The following is a 23,742-nucleotide window of genomic DNA, read 5'->3' as shown; positions in this document are numbered from 1 at the left end:
TCTCGTATTAACTGACTATGCAATCAAAAAAACCTCATCTTGATATGTTAGGTGTAGTTAACTCATAACAGGCTCCAAATTTAACTTTGAAGCTCATGAGGAAGGTATTACTTAGTTCCTCTTCTCAAACATAATTTATGTATTCATCAACTAGGGAAGAGAACAGAAACTGACCAAATTTATTCTACCTGTACTAAACACAAGAGTTGAACTCAATCTGTCCAGGTTAAAGTTCACTCAAAGTGGTGGCAAGGTGTGGAAAGCCATTGCAGTGTAGGGTTATGGTTCTATCACAAGATACACAGCTCCCTTCAAATCTATTCATTTTTCAAATGAGTTCAGCATATTATGCATTCCACGTATTAATCATTTTACAATTAGTGTCAGCTAAACACTCATGAAAGAAAGCCTAACTCTATAAATGACTGAAGGAACACCAGTTAGCAAGTGCACGTGCATTTAATATATTTTGCCCATCTGGTTTGCTACGCAGCTATTATTGAAAGTGTCTTAAAAAAATGGCAACATCTAAATACTGTGTGCAGCTTCACGGAAATCTTGTGATAGAGTGTTGTAAAGTATTTCCTGCTTGATTACATGTTTAATTTACTTCACATCTCAAAATTGTCCAGTATGACAGAGCCAATTTGTTTTGAACCTACACGAGTGTCACTAGAAATCTGGGCTGCCACAATCTTTGTGGAGCTAATGGAATCTCAATGAATTCAGCAGCAGGCATAGTACTCTATTGCTGCCATATCCATTTCAATGGTGTCCATTTTACCAGTGAGTGTTTCAGATGCAACTATTATCATCATTTCAATTCTTTAAAGCAGCTGTTTTAGATGGAAAGCAAATTATAATTATCTGTTTCTTTACCTTTGGTGACATCAAGATCAGACTGTCTGAAATTATAGTATTTTAAACGTGTTCTATGCAGAGATTTGCTCAATCAGTGAATAAGGTTTTATAATCACCAAGGGGTTTAGAGGAAAACATCCTCATCACCTCCATCTTTTGTATAAATTACATTTTAAATATTGAATTTAAAATGAAGTATTTTAAACCAGATTCTGTAAACCTAGCAGGTTCCAGGAATGATCTATCTTTATCAAGGAGCACTATAATTAGCCTCTAGCTGGAGAGATGAACAGAAAAATCATGTTTGCCCTTTGATTGCTATTCAGAGATAGTACCCCCATCTCATCAGCCTTCTATCCTCCCCCTCTCATTCACAAAGCAATTGTAAATGGATGTTGGTTTGACAATACAGTCAGATTTGGGTGGCTGATGAGCCTTCGGCCCTGTATCTATCTCTACACTCATAAACCTTAAACCAGTTCAAACTCTGGAACTGGCCTCTTTTGCAACTGCCTCTCCTGTCTCCGCTAATGCTTTCAGTCACCTAGATCTCACTCTCTCCTCACCCTCTCAGCTCCATATTTGTACATTTTAATTTACTAACGGGACTATATAAATAGAAGATGCTGCTGTGTTAGCTCCTCATGAAGAAAGGTCATTTGCACCCGGGACCATGATCTTCTGGAGCAAGATCTTCAACAAATGAATCAAGAAAATATGTTCAGAAGAGTCATTCTCAGAAGTAGAAGTCAGAGAGTCTGCCAACATCAACAGTAAGAGTTTTAGGGACACAAAACAAATTTTTTTTCTGATCTGGATGCTCCCAAATGTCTGCAAGGGCAAATAACAAAGTTAAGATAACCTCTTCAATTTTTGAAGTAGCCACTCAATGATCCATAGAGATAGTAACGTCTTTGGAAGTGTTTTGTCAGCAGTGTTTCTTTATCTCACTTAATTTGTTCTCTTGTGAGTGAGGAATGGCAGGCGACACTGAGATGAGGAACATCTGAACGCAAACCAAACTGATGGGTTCTTTGGTAATGGGAACTGCAGATGCTGGAGAATCCAAGATAATAAAATGTGAGGCTGGATGAACACAGCAGGCCAAGCAGCATCTCAGGAGCACTAAAGCTGATGTTTCGGCCCTAGACCCTTCTTCAGAGAGGGGGATGGGGAGAGAGAACTGGAATAAATAGGGAGAGAGGGGGAGGCAGACCGAAGATGGAGAGAAAAGAAGATAGGTGGAGAGGAGAGTACAGGTGGGGAGGTAGGGAGGGGATAGGTCAGTCCAGGGAAGACGGACAGGTCAAGGAGGTGGGATGAGGTGGTAGGTAGGAGATGGAGGTGCGGCTTGGGGTGGGAGGAAGGGATGGGTGGGAGGAAGAACAGGTTAGGGAGGCAGAGACAGGCTGGGCTGTTTTGTGATGCAGTGGGGGAAGGGGAAGAGCTGGGCTGGTTGTGTGGTGCAGTGGGGGGAGGGGACAAACTGGGCTGGTTTTGGGATGTGGTGGGGAAAGGGGAGATTTTGAAGCTGGTGAAGTCCACATTGATACCATTGGGCTGCAGGGTTCCCAAGCGGAATATGAGTTGCTGTTTCTGCAACCTTCGGGTGGCATCATTGTGGCAGTGCAGGAGGCCCATGATGGACATGTCATCCAAAGAATGGGAGGTGCAGTTGTTTATTGCGAACTGAGCGGAGGTGTTCTGCAAAGCGGTCCCCAAGCTTCCGCTTGGTTTCCCCAATGTAGAGGAAGCCGCACCGGGTACAATGGATGCAGTATACCACATTGGCAGATGTGCAGGTGAACCTCTGCTTAATATGGAAAGTCATCTTGGGGCCTTAGATAGGGGTGAGGGAGGTGGTGTGGGGGCAAGTGTCGCATTTCCTGCGGTTGCAGGGGAAGGTGCCGGGTGTGGTGGGGTTGGAGGGCAGTGTGGAGCGAACAAGGGAGTCACGGAGAGAGTGGTCTCTCCGGAAAGCAGACAAGGGTGGGGATGGAAAAATGTCTTGGATGGTGGGGTTGGATTGTAGATGGCGGCAGTGTCGGAGGATGATGCGTTGTATCCGGAGGTTGATGGGGTGGTGTGTGAGAATGAGGGGGATCCTCTTTGGGCGGTTGTGGCGGGGGTGGGGTGTGAGGAACGTGTTGCAGAAAATGCGGGAGACGCGGTCAAGGGCGTTCTCGACCACTGTGGAGGGAAAGTTGCCGTCCTTGAAGAACTTGGACATCTGGGATGTGCGAGTGTGGAACGCCTCATCGTGGGAGCAGATGCGGCGGAGGCAGAGGAATTGGGAATAGGGGATGGAATTTTTGCAGGAGGGTGGGTGGGCGGAGGTGTATTCTAGGTAGCTGTGGGAGTCGGTGGGCTTGAAATGGACATCAGTTTCCAGCTGGTTACCTGAGATGGAGACCCTCTCTGATGAAGGGTCTAGGCCCGAATCGTCAGCTTTTGTGCTCCTGTGATGCTGCTTGGCCTGCTGTGTTCATCCAGCTTCACACTTTATTATGATGTGTTCTTTAACTGGAGGTAATTTCACAATTTGGAATTGTGTGCAGATAACAAGATAATCTGTTACCAAATTAATCAACTGTGTGCTGATCAAGATATCAGAGTTCACAGATTACAATTGCTTGCAATCATATCATATGTTTTATTTGCTGTGGGCCTAAGCACCATTTACAACAGTGCAGATGTTGCTCCAAAATAATTTTATGAAGATTTTTAAGAAGCAGAGAAAGGAAACTTTCACCCCATCATTCTGGATTAGATCAGAATGCATGTGAAAGGACAATGTGCTCATGCATTTTCTTCTGATACTTAATTGGATTTTTGAAATCGATGAATTAAAAACCAACAGATAAGTGCGTTCTGAAAAGTTCTGTTCTGATCAGACCATAAACAATTACTCCAACTCTTATGTTCTAATGGATCAAGATTATTGTAGATGGATTCACTTAATTTTTTTCTTTTGAAAAAATAGATGGTAATGTGTTTTGGTATTTCATAATTACAATGCCCATTGTGCTTTACACAATGTAACACCTGGTAGAAAATTACTCTATGTACATCAAAATCTGAATAAATGCTCCCATCATCTGACTCTGTCTATGAGTGGTTTGAAAATCTCTCAAAAAGGAGCTAGCAATGAAGAGTGGAGCTCGGATGGGAGAATGCTCTCTTTGTTACTCCCTTCCACCCCTTCTGTGCAGTGCACTCCTCAAAAACATATGCAAATATTTCAAAAGCTTTGCATAAACCCAGCACTTTTGGTATAAAGGGTGAAGAATTGCCTCACTTAGAGATGAATATGCCACAGGGATAATTTTAACAGGAACAGTGGGTCTGTTGTGACATCTTCACCAATAATCGTTAGTCTGATAAAGGGGCTTATGCTAATACAAGGGGATCTGTATAGATCACACACAGGCTGCTTGCATGCCTGCTCGCTTGAGTCGGTAATAGTGCATGGCATATATCTTCAAGGTCAAATGTCATTCAGATCAACAAACTAGATTATAAAATGTAAACACATACCTCTGTTAACAAAGACAGGTGTGCCTGTGGTCCACACCATTCTATTGATTGCACGGTTTACGTTTTTTTTATTAGTTCTTAATATTGAAAAAGAAATAAAGTCTTCCACTTACATAGTGCTTTCTGCAACCACTGAACATTCCAAAGTAGTTAAGTGATGGAGTACTTTCGAAGAATTGTCATTGCTGTAAGAAATGCAGTAACCAATATTTACACAGCAATATCTCACATTGTTGCTTGTAGGATAAGTGCTGACCAGGTCACTGGAAATAATTCTGCTGTAAAATTGTGCCATGGCACCTTTTCATTGCATTTTAGAGGGAAAACAGGGCCTCAGTTTCCCATTTCATCTGAAAAAGCATCTTTTTGCTTCAAATGTGCAGCACTTCTTCAATAATATATTGAAATGTTAGCCCAGACTTTTGGAGTGCTACTTGAACAATCTGATTCAGAGGTGAGAGTTCTGTCCACTGAGCCATTGCTGACATTTGCAACAATATATAACACAGTCCCTACACTACTTAAAGAATTAACTTACTTCAATAAAGAGCTATATTGTATTGCAACCTAGCATCAGGTGACTCAAGCATTTCACAACCAATAGGGCACTTGTGAAGTATTATATCATGCCCTGTACAGGTCAGGTGGCTGGATAGCTGGTTTGTGATGCAGAGTGATGCCAACAACATAGGTTTAATTCCTGCAGTCTCTGAGGTTATATTGAAGATTCTCTTTCATGCCCTCTTGCCTTGCCTGAGGCACAGTGACCCTCAGATTAAACTATCACTAGGTGTGTGTCTCTCTCTCATGAGAAAGCAGCCTTGTGGTCAGGGAGGGCTATGGCAATTTTATCTTTACATTTCCAGTTGAGGCACGACAATACAACATGCTTAAGAACTGTACTCTTTAAAAAATGAATACAAAAGGTTTTAAGATGTCGCCACATAACTTTGGCAGTATTCAGCTCCAAACAGTCTTGAAACACCATTTTGTAAAGAATGAACCATCAACGAACAGGATTACGTTATACCAGCCAATGTCATTCTGCTTCATCATTGACAATAGAAACATCAAACTTCGGTGGATGTTTCATAAATAGTAAATGAGTTTCATCAACATTTTGTTGTATTGTGATAATTTCTCACCATAAATACAAAGACAGTCTCAAACCCTCAGGATGTAAAAAGCCTCAATCCAGAATGTTTACTGGCCTAACACACTATCTTATTTAGGAACAGAAACGTTGGAATTGTGACAGGTCACATGGATAAGGCAGTCAAGTACATTACAAATAGACTGCAGCAATTCAAGAAGGCAGCTCACCACCACCATCCTAAGGGCAATTAGGGATGGGAATAAGTGTTGACACAGCCAGCAGAGCTCACATATACTGAATGAATAATAATTGAACAAAAATGGCCTATTAAACTGCCATACCTGAATTCCTCCTTTCGCCTCACAATGACCAAGAGCCAAGACCAATTTATGTTTAGGCTGGATGGTAATTTTGAGTTGGGTGAAAGGTGTCCCCTCGTGGCGCAGTGATTTTTCACAAATTACCTTCCACTCCTCACCTTATTAATTACGCAATTCTTCTGTGAAGATATTCTTCATACACTTCCCAGAGTATATGACGCTTCCATGATATTTAAAGCCCAGCTGCACACTACTGCAGATGCTGCAAACCAGGAGCTACCTCACACACCACGCATTTAGGAAGGTGAAATGTCTCTGAGTGGGGACCTGGCTCCCTGCTTTCCTCATAGGGACCTGAAGATCCTGGAGGGTGATTGAGTCGAGAGGACAGTCATCCTCTATCTGGTGGGTCACAACATGAGGACAAGCCACCAAACACATCCGGCCTGGACACATTTAGTTGTCCAGGTCAGTGCTGTGCAGGGTCAGACTGCATGCACAACTGTACAAGACCAAAATCAATAACTTTATATACTTCACAAAGATAAGCCCCATCATTTTCTCTTCACTTTGTCACATTCATTCTAACTCACCCACTGCACACAAATCTCACTGAAGCTGCTAGACTACCCAACCTCACCACTGTAGGCAGCATCTCCATTCAATGGCTCTCACCCACCTTAACCTCAAACTACTGACCCCCCTTCCTGCATTCTGGCTAATCTCTGATGCAATTCCCAAAGGCTGGCAGCCTCCAAGTGAATGTGAAATGAGTGAGCACTAAGAAATGAAGCTAAGAACCATAAGATGCATGCTGTGTCGATGGATAAGATGGCTGTATATCGCTGTGCATAAACTAACCCGGCAGGAACATGCAAGTCTTAGGTGGCCCTGGGCTTCAGGCTGAAATTCAGAAGGGCTCAAATGGGCTCTTCGTAGGACCGAGAGCAGCCGTGGTACTGTGGTGAGGTTGGTTGTTACCAATGCTGACTCTGGTGGATGAAAGGTGAGTGATGATGTTGCCCAGGAAACATTCAAGGACATGTTGATGAAGGGACATTGAAATGGAAGCCCAGGGAAGCAAGCAGCGAGCTGCATCTGCCAGGAAACTGCTGTGACTTTTGATTTGGGAATTGTCACCACTGAATCTCTCAGGAGGGGAGAATTGCATGCTGCTTAGAAATGATGTGAGTTGGGGAGTTAATGAAACACAAGTGCACGGAAATAAAGACAATCGGCCGTTATCAGTGAGATTTTGATCGTGCCTTTGAAACCATATGAAGAAAAACAGAACACTTTCCTTGATGTTGAGAATCAGATATTTTTACTCTTATTGCATTTTCACTCAATACTTGATACTATCCACATCGCTCAAAGCACAGGGAAATTCCATCCTAAAGGCCAGGAGACAAATACAATTTTATTTAAACTTTTAAGGAATACTGTGTTTGTAAGATGTCATCAAAAATGCTAGTTTAACCATGATAATCTGATGGTATTACTTCAGTTATTCTCAGTATGTTCCCTGATGGAATGGAGAATTCTTGCAATTTCAGTGCTCAGTTCGACATCTTTTCTGTTGAATTCTTAGTTTTGTGTAATAGAGCAATGGCTTTAAAATGGTCCAGATGCTATGTGCAACCACAGTTTCTTAATTCCCAGCAGAAACTCAGCAGTGCAACAACGCACCAAATGGAAGTATTTAAACCAATATTTGCATAATCCTGCAGTGAAGCTAATTTTCCATTATTGTGGCAGTCAGCACTGCCCTAAAAAAATCACTGTCAATTGTGGGCAAAAGGCAGACACACTTGTCCCAACATTAAATCACTCATTTATCAAGTTAAAGAAAATTCATTTTTAAATCTACGTCAATAGCAATTTTGGCAAGTTTCCTCCAAGTGGACTGCAAAACATCAGAGGCAAGCACATTTGTAGCGTAATTAAGTGCAAAAAAGCCAAATGCACTTAAGACAAAATTCCTTAATCACTTGGCATTGATGGCCATTCTCTCGGCATTGATGGCCATTACATGCACATTATGGCAGTCACAGTTGCTTCTGTTTGTTGTCTGTAAGCTATCAACAAGGGAGACAAGGCAGATTTGATAACAAACATAAAAATAATGGCAGGTAATAAATCACCAAACTCCAGGAATAGGTTAGCTGAGAGTTAATCAATACTAGTTCCACCTTAGCTATTGTAAAAACTGAACACCATTTATTACTGTGGTGTCATGCAAAAGTTGGGAGCTGGTACCTTTCAAACTGGAAAATTTCCACACACAAAAAAAATGATGTTTGGAAAAAAGTTGAACCTTCCACTTCTGTAGCTGACCTGTGGAGAGCAGTGGGTATCACTATTTTGTTCTGATGATTCAGGGCCATTATTGGGAATAATCTTAATAAAATCATGAAAGTAAAGAGCGATCAAACAGAAATTTATTTTCTAGAAAAAGCTATTGCTGTAAAATAATCCTGTTAAAGGATGGGCAGGAAAGTCTGAAATATCAATTCTGCAAGTCCTATTGAAAGAAAGAATAAGATTAGACATTAATATTTTACCCAGCTGAGAGGCCAGGTATTTATTGCATTCCGCAGAGGACAATATAAAATAGCAGATTTACTATGTGACGGGTATATCTTTATCTAACGGGCACCATATTCTCTCGTTCTACCAGAGGAGATTGTAAGCATTAAGAACACCATTGCGGAGTGGAGATAACAAATGTATTAATCTCCTAAATTGTCCTTTCTAGTTTGGCTGCAAAGTCTAAGCATTATTTAGCAGTATTTCGATTTATTACTCTGACATAAGTTTAGGGCGCTAGTATTCAGGTATTGAAACATCTGTACACAGAAGTTCTTTAGAGTCATAATAATCTCTCCTAGTGCCAATCTACCATAGTCAGGTTTCAATGGGGATTCAGCACTCATCACAGTGCTATGATCAAATCATCCCTCTACAGGCCACAGGAGCTGTACCTGCTTGTGGTGCCTGTCTCTTTCTGCTGTTCTCATAGCAGGTTAAATAACACCACAGCCAGTCATGTTTTAATATTCCAAAGCTGGAAAATGAAATCCGTTGTCCTGAGTTTCTATGGCTTTCAATTCCACTGGCAAGATAGATCAGATTCTGAGCAATTTTATTGCATTTGTCAACATTGTACCTCGCTTGAGCTTTACTAAAAGTCTAAGGCTGGGCGCTATAATAAATGTTAGCATTACAACTCGCTGTTGTATAGCCGCATTGACATGTGGCCACAATACCTCTCTGTAACATCTCCCCACCATCATCCAGCTGGGTGAGACTGCATTCGCCTGGCACCTTTCTTAGCTATCCAGTTGCAGGCAGGACATCATCAGAAACCACTCCTCTTCCTGGTCACTCACCATTGTCTCTGATGCTCCCTGAGAATTTGACCTTGGCCTTCTCATGCTCCACACCCACAGGCCACTCCTTGACAACACCATCTGAAAACTATCACGCCATAATCTCTTAAACTGCCATTGTCTTGAAACAGTCAGACTGCTTGTTGAACAATCAGTAATGGATGAGCAGAAATTTACTCTCTGTTTGTGGAAGGCAAAACTATGGTTTCCTGTCAGAAAGTGTGCTCCGTTGCTGCCCAAGCCAGCTTTTTTCCGGGCAACTGTCTGAAGCTGAACCAGAATGCTGCTATCTTGATTTTATATTTGACTCTGTGATAAACATCTGACTACATAATTGCACCATAATTACGAGTGCCCATTTTCACCTCAGTAATATCATAAAACTCTGAACTAGCCTTGGCTCATCTGTTGAAACCCACATTCATGCCATTGTTACCACTAGGCCTGACTATTCAAACACAGACCAGGCCAACCTCCCTTATACTATCCTCCACCAAACTTAGTGTCATTCAAAACTCATCATGATTCACACCAGATCCTGTTCACCCAGCTCCCTGTGGGTCATTGACCTACATTTGCTCCCAGTTAAGCAAAATGACAATTTGAATATTTTTAGTCTCATTTCAAATCCTTCTAAATCATTGCCCCTTTAAATCCTTGTACAATCCTCCTGCCTCACAGCTCCCCTAAGGCCTCAAAGTTCCATCAATTCTGGCTTCTTGAACATTTCTGATTTGTTCATGACACCACTGGCAGACATGTTCTTAATGTCTTAAGATAAGATTTAGAATTTGCTTCCTAGATTTCTCTGCCTCTTGACTCCCTTTATTCCTTTAAGGCATTCCTTAAAAAAAGTCACACTTTGAACCAAGTTGCGAACATTGAACTAGATTTTATGAGCAGTGCCAATCTCATCGTAGGTTGGCACTCCATTCCGTATGTACAAAACAAAATAAAACTCTGCATTATCAATTCGAGATTTTGATCAGGGTCCTTCAAAAATGCAGAGCCATACTTCCATTCTGACAGTCCCCTCATAATGAAGAACAATCAGGGAAGGCAAACCACATCCCCTTTATCAGAGCTATCAGATGCTATATTCTATCATTTATAGACCCAGCATCACAGAAAAGCACTTTACGAGCTCCTGTGAAAGAGTAAGTTCACAAGGTAAATACTATAATGTCCGTAAGGTAGTGTGCCAAGTGGGTAAGGGTAAGGATGCCAGGCAGTTATGATGTCAAGTAGGGAGGATGGATGGCACAAAGTGACAAGGGGGTCAGGTAAGCGACAGAATATTTAGCATAGTTCAAGATATCAGGAGGGGTTATGTACTAGGGAGGTGTGTCATGTCAGATCATGAGTGAGCAGGTGGAGTTCAGGACCAGAGGTTAGGCAGGTGGGAGTGTTGGGTATGAAGAGGGGGAGCATCGGCTATGTAGGATGTGGAAGTTGGGGTTAGTATGGAGGTCAGTTCTGGAGTGGGGAAAAGATTCTTCTTGTCCAGTAGTAGGAGAGGGGCATGTTCAAGACATGGGATACAGGGGCATGTTGGGTCTGGTGGTTGAAGTGCTGGTTCCAGGGAGGGAGGAATGGTTTTGGGCCAGGGTGTGGGGTATGCTTGGTTCTGGGGAGGTTTAATGGACGCTGAGTGTGGGGGTCAGTTGAATAGTTACGCAGGGGTTAGGCTAAGCTTTTAATCGTCTCACTTTCCCTGACTAACTATTTACTTAACTGTAGCAGGACATTCCAAATTCTCTAATTTAATTGGCTACTTTCTGAGGGATCTAGGCACAGGGGAATTAGCCAATGAAACCTTGCAATAGGGTTAGGGTCAGGGTGAAATTTATGGACAATCTCTTTGGGGATGAGATTTTGCAGCGTTCCTTCATACAACTCCCATCTATGCTGAGTCTAGCTGTTGGAAAATCTGGGCTATCATTTTTTCTTTCTGAAAGTGAGTGCATTTGATTTTATAGTACCTAGGACAAAATGCTAACACTTATATAGACAGGCATATCTTGGTTTAAAAACAGTTTCATACAGCTGCATCAATTAAAGATATCCCTTCCTTCTGCAGCAGCAATAATAAATTGTCAGTCCTGGCTAGATATATTAGAAAATTCATTGGCAAACAATTGCTTGAAATGAAATCTATTTGATACTGTCTGAGGGTCCTTGCAACGTAGTGGTAATGTCCCTACCTCTGGCCCAGAACACCTGAGTTCACTTTCCACCTGCTACAGAGATGTGCAGTTACATTTCTGAACATGTTGATTTTTAAAAATTCCATGTTTGTTTTGGAAGTATGTAAAGGAAAGTTACCCAGTTGTTAGAATACTTCAATATCTGTGGATTGACAGACTCCAGCATTGAATTGTTCAGGAAAGATTTTGGCAGACAATTGTAATATTACACATCAACTCCTTGACAGAAGCTGGTATACTGTCAATTTGACTGTGGACTTCAATATTTAAAAATTCACATGGCATACATCATAAAGCCATGCTTCAGATTTTTTATCTAAACTGAATGCATAAGTATACAATAGAGTTGAAAGTCTAAGCACCTAACCATTAAAAGTCCTATCACTTATCATTTTGTGTGCAAAATAGGTTGTTAAACATACATTTTAACTCCTTGAGAACTGATTTTTCTTTTATTGTTTCTCAAGGTTTGTATTTTCAGTATGTTACTGCTTCGAAGTATTATTCGATGAGTAAATAAAATTGACTGCTAATTTTAGCCTTCATAGAAAGGTCTAATGTCATGTTGCTTTCAAAAGCATCGGTAAAGTGTGGCAAACATCTCCAGACAATTCACATTCAAGAAGCTCTTTCACACATAGGACCACTGGGAAATAGTTACACAAAGGGAAATTTGCCTGTTTCTGCACACAACACAAAATTCTTCACTCTGGTCCACGTTTTTAGCAAATATTTTGCTTCTTTTTGGTCCACTACACTTCATGCAGAAGGAGAAACAGATAATGCTTCAGGCTCCAAAGGAGGGTCACCGGCCTCAAAACAATAACTCGGCTTTTTCTTTACTGATGCTACCATGCTGAGTTTCTCCAGCAGTTTTTATTTTTGTTTCAGATATTCAGCTCCTGCAGATCTTCGTTTTATTTTAGTGTCCTTTCCTACTTTCTACTTCCTACTTGCAATAAGCTCGTCTGTAAGTACATCAATGATACTGTTTCACTATCTTAGCATTTAGAACTAATTTTAACAATCATCATGGTAGCTATAAAAAGTGACACTGGATTATTTCTTTAAAAAGAGCTTTTACTTGAAAATGCCTACAGACATGTTTATATGTTTGGAGAAAGTGACTGCATAAAACAGCGAGAGTATATGTTTTGATATACATTGCAGTGGCTGACTTGTTAATGAGCCTGTGTAATCCAGAATCCCTTAAATTGTTTGAAGTTCACATCCATTTGTTCATAAGCATGAAATTCTGCACAAAATCATTCATTGATGTGTCTATAGTTCATGCCACTGGCTCATATGCTATAAGCTTTATTCCCATTGCCTAGGTTAACAAGCTGATCCCTTAATGCACAAAACAGACCTACAAGCTTAACCTTATCCCTTCCCTTAAGACTTTCACTGGCTTGCTAATACTACTTTGAGCCACGCTGGTCATTGTACTGTATGAATCCTTTCAAATTCACACAATTTCCTGCACAGCAGTGTATATCATAATGCTGGGAGCCAATATGTTTCTATAATTGGACCTGTTGTGGGGCAGATTCCAAAGCAATTAATCCAAACTCCTTTCTTGTTTGCAGTCAGATAGAGCTGACAAAATACACAGTAATTGGAAATGAACTGCCTATTTCTACCTTAAATTAATATTTTCCTCTTCTGGTTTAATTTTGCCTGGCAACAGTGACACGACCAGACAATGTCAAGTGTTTGGTAATCTGGTACCGTTCCTTAAAGAGATGAGATTTCCTTTTACAAACACCCAATTTTACTTTCCAATATTTTGAGGGTCTTGACTGTAATTTTGAAATAAGGAGGCCATTTTAAATCTCCACGCATCTTATTTTCCAACATTCTTGAGCTTTTGTATGTTGATTATCCAAGTAATACTCTAGACATATAATTTTATGAATCGAATGCATATATGCTTTATTTTAACAAAAACGTTGAAATTGGAAATTCATCAACAATCTGTTATTTTAAAGCGGACCAAGCTAAAGAACTCTCTTATTACAAATTGACTGAGTAAAATGTCTCTCATCAGCAGGCTCTGTAAAAGAAGTAAAAAAAGCAAATAATCCCACTTGGTTTCAAATATATTTTAACATGAACATCTGAATTAGGGGGAGAAGTAGGCCCTTTGGCATCTCAAGGCTGCTGCTCCATTCAACATGTCCGATCTGTTTGTGTTTCAAATTCCACATGCCCACCTACCCAATAATCTTCAGTTCTTTGCCAGGCAAAAATCTATTTTCTTCCACCTGAAAAATACTCAATGACTTCGCCTCCACCACCTTCCAAGGCAGAGGCTGCGTGAGCCTCTGAGAGGAAATTTCTCCTCGAGTCATTCCTAAAAGTACAATGCCTCATTTTAGAAACAGTGCTTTCTAATTCTAGGCTCACTCACAACAGGGAACATCCCTTCCACAGCTATCTTGCCAAGAACATTCAGGGTCTTATACACCTCAATCAACTCACGCTTCACTCTCCTAAATTTCAGTAAAAACAAACCAGTCTTCCCAACTTTTTCTCATTAGGCATTTGGGCATCTCAATGCCACACTCAGCTAAAAGTTGTCTTAATTTTGTGGGAAGTTATTATCACATATGAAATAGGTGCAGGAGTAGGCCATATGGCTCCTCATGTCTGATCTGCCATTCAATGAAAACAACATAGAACATAGAACATAGAACATTACAGCACAGTACAGGCCCTTCGGCCCTCGATGTTGTGCTGACCTGTCATACCGATCTTAAGCCCATCTAACCTACACTATTCCATGTACGTCCATACGCTTGTCCAATGGCGACTTAAACGTACCTAAAGTTGGCGAATCTACTACCGTTGCAGGTAAAGCGTTCCATTCCCTTACTACTCTCCGAGTAAAGAAACTACCTCTGACATCTGTCCTATATCTTTCACCCCTCAATTTAAAGCTGTGCCCCCTCGTGCTCGCCGTCACCATCCTAGGAAAAAGGCTCTCCCTATCCACCCTATCTAACCCTCTGATTATTTTATATCTTTCAATTAAGTCACCTCTCAACCTTCTTCTAATGAAAACAGCCTCAAGTCCCTCAGCATTTCCTCATAATACCTTCCCTCCATACCAGGCGACATCCTAGTAAATCTCCTCTGCACCCTTTCCAAAGCTTCCACATCCTTCTTGTAATGCGGTGACCAGAACTGTACACAATACTCCAAGTGCGGCCGCACCAGAGTTTTGTACAGCTTCACCATAACCTCTTGGTTCCGGAACTCGATCCCTCTATTAATAAAAGCTAAAACACTGTATACCTTCTTAACAGCCCTGTCAACCTGGATGGCAACTTTCAAGGATCTGTGTACATGGACACCGAGATCTCTCTGCTCATCTACACTACTAAGAACCTTACCATTAGCCCAGTACTTTGCATTCCGGTTACTCCTACCAAAGTGCATCACCTCACACTTGTCTGCATTAAACTCCGTTTGCCACCTCTCAGCCCAGCTCTGCAGCTTGTCTATGTCTCTCTGCAACCTACAGCATCCTTCGCCACTATCCACAACTCCACCGACCTTAGTGTCGTCTGCAAATTTACTAACCCATCCTTCTACGTCCTCATCCAGGTCATTTATAAAAATGACAAACAGCAGTGGACCCAACACCGACCCTTGCGGTACACCACTAGTAACTGGTCTCCAGGATGAACATTTCCCATCAACTACCACCCTCTGTCTTCTTTCAGCCAGCCAATTTCCGATCCAAGCTTTCAGCCAGCCAATTTCCGATCCAACAATGTTAATCATCTGCCTTAATTTCACCTTCACTTGTAATAAAGGCCAACATTACATTTGATTTAATACTGTACTGCATGTTAACTTTCAGTGTTACATGAAAGAAGTTGCCCAAGCCATTTTGAACATGACCATGAAACTGACAAGTATACTCCCTAGTAACCGCATATGAACATGGAAAAGCCCAGGGCCAGATCTTCACTTGCCTAGTGGATAAGGGATATGTGATGTACACATTGCTCAAGCTAAGGACATAAGAAAGAGTAGGAGCTAGGCTATTCAGCCCATCAAGCCAACCCTACCATTGTATAAGATCTTGGATGGTCTGCCCAAAGCCTCATCTTCTCTTTCACTCCAGCTTCTCAATATTTCAAAAATATATCTGCATCCTCTTTAATTACTTTCAGTGATCTACCCTCCACTGAGAAGTAATTCCTTCTTATCTCAGTTTTAAATCAGTGTCCCTTATTCTGGAACAATGTCGCCTCCCACTGGTGGAAACATCTTCACAAAATCTGCCCTGCCAAGTCTCCTCAGAATCTTAATGTTACAATAAGATCACCCCTCATTCTTCTAAACTCTAATGAATCTAACCCGTTCTTCATAAATCAACCCCTTCAGCCCTGGAATCAGCCTAGTGAATCTCTTTCAAAATGCCTACAATGTATATATAAACACAAGAAATAGGAGCATCTGGCCGGTCGAGCCCGCTTTGCCATTCAATAAGACCACGGCTGATCTTTTTGTGGACTCAGCCCCACTTTCCTGCCCACTCACCATAACCCTTATTTCCTTTACTGTTCAAAAACCTATCTAACGTTGCCCTAAAAACTTTTAATGGGTCAGCCTCAACTGCCTCACTGAGCAGGGTATTACATAGATTCACAATCCTTTGGGTGAAGAAATTCCTCAACTCACTCCTAAATCTGTTCCCCCTTATTTTGAGTCTAGGTACTATAGTTCTAGTCTCACCTACCAGTGTAAATAACTACCCTTATTCTTTCTTATCAATTACCTTCATAATTTTGTATGTTTCTCTAAGATACCCCTTCTTTCTTCTAAATTCCAAAGAGTATAGTTCCAATCTACTCAATCTCTTCTCATAAACCAATGCTTTCAATTCAGAATCAACCTAGTGAACCTCCTCTGCACCCTCTCCATTGCCAGTACGTCCTTTCTCAAGTAAGGAGACCAAAACTGTACACAGTTTTGTCAGTGTATCCCTTATTAAAATGGCGACCAAAACTATGCACAGTTGTCTAGATGTAGCCTCACCAACACTTTGTATAGTTGTAACAAGACTTCCTTTATTTGCAAAATCTAATGGCCTCGCCAATAATGGCCAAAATTCCATTTGCCTCCGTAATTGCTTAATGCACCTGCAAACTCACGTTTTGCAGTTTATACACAAGAACATCCAGATTCCTCTGTGCTGCACTGCACATTTTGGAGTCTCTTTACATTTAAATATTAGCTTGTTGCCTGAATCTTCCGAGCAATATACATGACCACACATATTCCTACACTAAACACAATCCCTAAATGAAAGCTTTTGGCCACTCAAACTACCTGTATCCAGTTGCAGATTCCTCATGTCATTAAAGGTCTTTCTCTGACAATGTTTAGAAGTTTCACGCCTTTTAAAAATATTCTGCTTTTCTATTCTTGCACTCAGTGTGAATAATCTTGGTATTCTACATGTAATATTACATTTAATTTATCACTGTATCGGGAACAAGACAAGCTAGTTAAACTGACCCCTGAAATGTCCTTTTCAAGACCTGCTGAGGTGTCATAATTAGGAGGGTTGCTCCATAAAATTAGTCAAACAGAAATCTAACATGCGATACTCATTATCTTTATAAGCAAAAGAAAGAATTGTATTCATGTAGCACCTTTCACAACTTCAGGATGTTCTAAATTCCTTTACAGTCAGTGAAGTTTTCCTGAAGTTACGGATGTAATAGAATAGCCAATTTATACACAGAAAGCTCCTACTAACAGCTTTGAGATAATTTAATGATCAGATAATCTGTTTTTATGTGATTCTAAATGAGGAATAACTGTTTTCCATGGCAGAGGGATAATTCCTGACTCTTCCTCCAAATAGTGTCACAAGATCTTCTATGTGATTTATGAGTGAACTCTCACACGTACTCAATAACATTCCTTCAAATGTCCAAGCCAACCAGCAGGAAGGCTCAACTAACGTGGGAACATATGGTGTACAGTTAGGTCAGAGTAGCCCTGCGAGCCCTCAGTATTGACTCAGAACCCTATAATGTATGAATTAAATTTGGTCAAGCCAGTGCAACCTTCACTCTTCCTCAAATGATGTACCTACCTCAGATGATACATGTTTGACGCAACTTGGAGGAAGTATTAAGAGGATCAGAATGCATCCTTCATGGAGTTTATCATCCAGAGCGGTAGTTAAACAATCACTGACTATGCTCCGAATAACTAGGTTTCCAGACTGGGCTTTCAGCAAATGGGGAAACATGAAACTGTAACCCAATCCCCAATAATTACTTGTTATATACATTTGTCTCTGAACAAAATTGAAACTAGTGACAACTGCAAAGTCCTACCTCCTAACCAAGGACTGCTCTTCACCACCATTGTGTCACAGTACTGCTAGGCTAGTGAGACCAGCAAGAAACAATCCAGCTGGCCAAAACTGGGCACCCAAGCAGCGATGGCCTACTCCATGTGGCTTTGACCTATTTTTTTTAAAAGTTCATGCCGCTGAGAGACCACGGTAACAATATGCTAGAATTAGTTCAAAAATTGAGTTGGAAGATGAACGACTGAATGAAGAAAGGTGATTGTAAAAGAACTTGTGTTTAAGTAATAGTCAATCACAAAGCAACAGTCCAGAAGATAGCACAATGAAGTTACTATCATAATTTATACTTTTGTTTAGAATTGTCTTACTTATCAAACATAATTACTGTTTTTGTTGCTGAATATAAGGCATAGTCCTGTAACTATGGCCAAGTATTAATCTGGTTCAGCCATCTGATGATGGGCTGCTAACCTCCTCAAACCCATTAGAATCAGTTTTTATTTCTGATATATGTCTATTAGTAATGTAGGAACCAACAGTTTGCTTAACATAGAGGTTTCTGACGTAATTTCAAAAAGGAATTACTATTATACAGTCTTTAGATAACAGATGCTATCAGTTTTATGATGTAACTCTTTTGTTGTTGAGAAGCCTATACACAAAGGGCAGGACTCTGCATAAACTGTAAGAATAGCATAGGAGAGAGATGAATCAAGGAGTCATGCCACGAAAGGTGGTTAAATGATGCCAAGCTCAGGATTTCGAAGTGAGTGGATTTTAGGATGGAGGAAGGAGAGAAGTAAAAACCTCTCATGTTATGAAATACGGGGAAAGATCAAGTATGCACAGATGAAGACGTGAGTAATGTTGGTTTGAATGTCAGAGCAACGATACATTGGAATTTAGAAAACCTTAGATTTTGGCACAGGGCAGGGTAACCAGTCTTTTTTAAAATCAGTTATCGAGAAATTATTAGAAATCAAGAAAACGTGAAAGGTACTTCACACATTCTACCTGTTATATTTATTGTGTTCTTTCACTGTTTCCAAGTTATGGTGACTTAGTACCATGTTCTCAAGGGCAGGTAAGAATGGATAAAAAATCCTGGCCCAGATACCATCATCCCCACATCCCAAGAGTGGATCTCAAGTGTTCTGATTTTAAATGGAATTCATTTTTACTGTGGATTCAACATCCAATACAACTAACTCAGCACCACGAGCCCACTGTCTTCTTAGCAATATAGTAGCAATTTCAATGAACCAAATGCTTTCAAGACGTGAGTACAGTATGTTTTAACAGATGTCAGTGCATTCTCAGCACGGCACAGATTCATTACCATAATAAAGATCTCATTATTATAAGCTAGAATACTACAGAAGGCACATGTATAAGTTTCATGGTTTCATATTATGAAAGCTTATATAGATAAATTGGTAAATGATGAAAAGTGCTTGTTAATACCCATTATCATTTACATGCACCATCACATTCAGATTTTAAGTCCCTAAGCCATTCTGGTTGGTAAATTTACTCCAACAAATTGAAAATGCAGAGAAAACAAGCAGAATGGATTTCACTGTCACAAATGTCACCTTCTGGAATACATTCCTTTAGTGACTGGTGAGGTGTAACAAAGCCAATCTGTTGTGTTCATCACCTTTTGCGTTTTAGTAGTGTTAGCAACAGGTCAAAAATCGCAAGTTCAGATAGATAAACTAAGGTGCCAGTCCTTTTATTTTTGGTTACTATCAGTAAAATGTAGATTCTAGACTATTGGCAAATCCAAGGAAACTACAGGCTTCCTGACCAGGTTTGCTGGGGTCTGACAGCAGGATAAATGGGAGATATTAAAACATCCTGGAGTGTGGAATCCATGTCCATGTCCAAGTTAACTGAAGAATGTAGAATGGATGAAAACATAGCTTCTTTAGCCTTATTTAATTACTTCACTGACTATGCAGCCAATTTAGTCAAAAGTAATTAACAACATTGAAGACACACCAAACACATGAGATAGTCAATTTTCTTCCAATTCTGACAAATTGTCACTAGCCTTAAATATTACTTCAATTACTCCCTCCACAGATGCTGCATGACCTGAGTGTTTCCAATATTTACTGTCCATTGTTTTTATGGAGAGATTGATACTTCAGTATAAATTGAAGACAGCAATCTGGTTACAGTAAACAGGACACATTACAAACAGAAGGTAACAATAAACTGGATTAATAAAGTGCCTTCCCTCGTTAATGGCAATGATATAAACTGGGCAAGTATCAGAGCTCACAAATTATCAAGGGTAGAGATTTCAGAAGACAGGGAGATGGTAGAAATTGGGAAGGTTGAGGTTTGGAAAGCACCAAAAACAAGAAAGAATGAGAATTTAAAGAGTGAGACATTGCTGGTCACAAAGTGTGATCACAAGTGAACAGAAACCGGAAGAATTGCAGATGCTGTAAATCAAGAACACAAACAGAAGTTGCTGCAAAAGCTCAGCAATCTGGCAGCATCTGGGAGGAAACAATCAGAATTAACGTTCCTGATCCGGTGAGGAAGGATCACCAGACCCGAAACTTGAACTCTGATTTTTTTCCTCACTGATGCTGCCAGATCTGCTTAGCTTTTCCAGCAATTTCTGTTTGTATAAGTGAACAGAACTTGGAGTAATTTAATATACAGGTAGCAGAACGTCATCCTCATGGTTGAAGACGGGATTTGATTTTTTTTGATTAGAGTCCTTCTATATTGTTACTTCCTACTATTGAATATTCAGAATAAAGTCAGTCTAATAAACTCTAACAAACAGGCTGATATCTTCAGATCAATAATATTCCTTTTTAATATCAATTTGATAGCTTGTTCTAAAACATGCAGGATTAGAAAACAATACAAACTAATCATAAGAAATTACTTTCAGATGACAATGGATTGCTTCAAAAACATTTAAGCATTTTAGCTCACTGATATGCATGTGTGTGTGGCTCATTAACACTATATTTTCAAAATAAAGGCAGGTTAGTAATGATAAAAAAAGTATATGGAGTTTTAAACATTAGCAACCAGCAGTAACATCTCTGAAACAAATCTATAATGGTACAGGTAGCAACCACAATGAGTTTGCACTTGTTATCAGTATATTTTAGGCAAGCATGCCAAATATTTCTAATTCAATCTGGACCAATGGAAGGGTCTTTGATAATTAATGTCAGTCCCTGTAAATTAAACAATAATTTATTTCCACAAAGATTCATAAAATGGCACAGCTGAACCAAATTGCTCAAGATAGATACATATATTTGTGATTCTGAGCTCCTCGTTGAAACCCAGAAGTAGCAGATCAAGATACTAGTCAAGTACCTTAACCAAACAAAATCAGCATATTTTAAAATTAGTATGAATACAACATTAAAAATTAGTTAAATTTTCTTTCTCCCAGTTTCTTTTCCACTTGACCCAGTGAAAACAGATTCACCTCTTGAGCGATTAAGTTAAGGGTTCCAACCCCACCGAAGCATTGAGCATAAGATCCAGGCTCTGGCAATCCAACACACAACTGTTATTGTGTAGTCCCCTTGGCTGAGATATTAAATGAAGGTGATGGCTGCCTATTCAGGTGGACATAAAACATCTGATCACAACGTGGAAATAAACTTCCAGATTAGTCTATGTAACAACACTTCAAAAAGTAATTCACTGGTTGATAAACCCAATGAGACTTGCTATGAGAGATAATGGGAACTGCAGATGCTGGAGAATTCCAAGATAACAAAATGTGAGGCTGGATGAACACAGCAGGCCCAGCAGCATCTCAGGAGCACAAAAGCTGACGTTTCGGGCCTAGACCCTTCATCAGAGAGGGGGATGGGGAGAGGGAACTGGAATAAATAGGGAGAGAGGGGGAGGCAGACTGAAGATGGACAGTAAAGAAGATAGGTGGAGAGAGTATAGGTGGGGAGGTAGGGAGGGGATAGGTTAGTCCAGGGAAGACGGACAGGTCAAGGAGGTGGGATGAGGTTAGTAGGTAGCTGGGGGTCCGGCTTGGGGTGGGAGGAAGGGATGGGTGAGAGGAAGAACCGGTTAGGGAGGCAGAGGCAGGTTGGACTGGTTTTGGGATGCAGTGGGTGGGGGGGAAGAGCTGGGCTGGTTGTGTGGTGCAGTAGGGGGAGGGGACGAACTGGGCTGGTTTAGGGATGCAGTAGGGGAAGGGGAGATTTTCAATCTGGTGAAGTCCACATTGATACCATTAGGCTGCAGGGTTCCCAGGCGGAATATGAGTTGCTGTTCCTGCAACCTTCGGGTGGCATCATTGTGGCAGTGCAGGAGGCCCATGATGGACATGTCATCTAGAGAATGGGAGGGGGAGTGGAAATGGTTTGCGACTGGGAGGTGCAGTTGTTTGTTGCAAACTGAGCAGAGGTGTTCTGCAAAGCGGTCCCCAAGCCTCCGCTTGGTTTCCCCAATGAAGAGGAAGCCGCACCGGGTACAGTGGATGCAGTATACCACATTGGCAGATGTGCAGGTGAATCTCTGCTTAATGTGGAATGTCATCTTGGGGCCTGGGATAGGGGTGAGGGAGGAGGTGTGGGGACAAGTGTCGCATTTCCTGCGGTTGCAGGGGAAGGTGCCGGGTGTGGTGGGGTTGGAGGGCAGTGTGGAGCGAACAAGGGAGTCACGGAGAGAGTGGTCTCTCCGGAAAGCAGACAGGGGAGGGGATGGAAAAATGTCTTGGGTGGTGGGGTCGGATTGTAAATGGCGGAAGTGTCGGAGGATGATGCGTTGTATCCGGAGGTTGATAGGGTGGTGTGTGAGAACGAGGAGGATCCTCTTAGGGCGGTTGTGGCGGGGACGGGGTGTGAGGGATGTGTTGCGGGAAATACGGGAGACGCGGTCAAGGGCGTTCTCGATCACTGTGGGGGGAAAGTTGCGGTCCTTAAAGAACTTGGACATCTGGGATGTGCGGGAGTGGAATGTCTTATCGTGGGAGCAGACCGCCCTAAGAGGATCCCCCTCGTTCTCACACACCACCCTACCAACCTCCGGATACAACGCATCATCCTCCGACACTTCCGCCATTTACAATCCGACCCCACCACCCAAGACATTTTTCCATCCCCTCCCCTGTCTGCTTTCCGGAGAGACCACTCTCTCCGTGACTCCCTTGTTCGCTCCACACTGCCCTCCAACCCCACCGCACCCGGCACCTTCCCCTGCAACCGCAGGAAATGCTACACTTGTCCCCACACCTCCTCCCTCACCCCTATCCCAGGCCCCAAGATGACATTCCACATTAAGCAGAGGTTCACCTGCACATCTGCCAATGTGGTATACTGCATCCACTGTACCCGGTGCGGCTTCCTCTACATTGGGGAAACCAAGCGGAGGCTTGGCGACCGCTTTGCAGAACACCTCCGCTCAGTTCGCAACAAACAACTGCACCTCCCAGTCGCAAACCATTTCCACTCCCCCTCCCATTCTCTAGATGACATGTCCATCATGGGCCTCCTGCACTGCCACAATGATGCCACCCGAAGGTTGCAGGAACAGCAACTCATATTCCGCCTGGGAACCCTGCAGCCTAATGGTATCAATGTGGACTTCACCAGTTTCAAAATCTCCCCTTCTCCTACTGCATCCCTAAACCAGCCCAGTTCATCCCCTCCCCCTACTGCACCACACAACCAGCCCAGCTCTTCCCCCCCACCCACTGCATCCCAAAACCAGTCCAACCTGCCTCTGCCTCCCTAACCGGTTCTTCCTCTCACCCATCCCTTCCTCCCACCCCAAGCCAGACCCCCAGCTACCTACTAACCTCATCCCACCTCCTTGACCTGTCCGTCTTCCCTGGACTAACCTATCCCCTCCCTACCTCCCCACCTATACTCTCTCCACCTATCTTCTTTACTGTCCATCTTCAGTCCGCCTCCCCCTCTCTCCCTATTTATTCCAGTTCCCTCTCCCCATCCCCCTCTCTGATGAA

Source organism: Stegostoma tigrinum, chromosome 27 (genome assembly GCF_030684315.1).
Source record: "Stegostoma tigrinum isolate sSteTig4 chromosome 27, sSteTig4.hap1, whole genome shotgun sequence".
Classification (NCBI taxonomy): Eukaryota; Metazoa; Chordata; class Chondrichthyes; order Orectolobiformes; family Stegostomatidae; genus Stegostoma; species Stegostoma tigrinum.
This window is presented reverse-complemented; position numbering follows the sequence as displayed.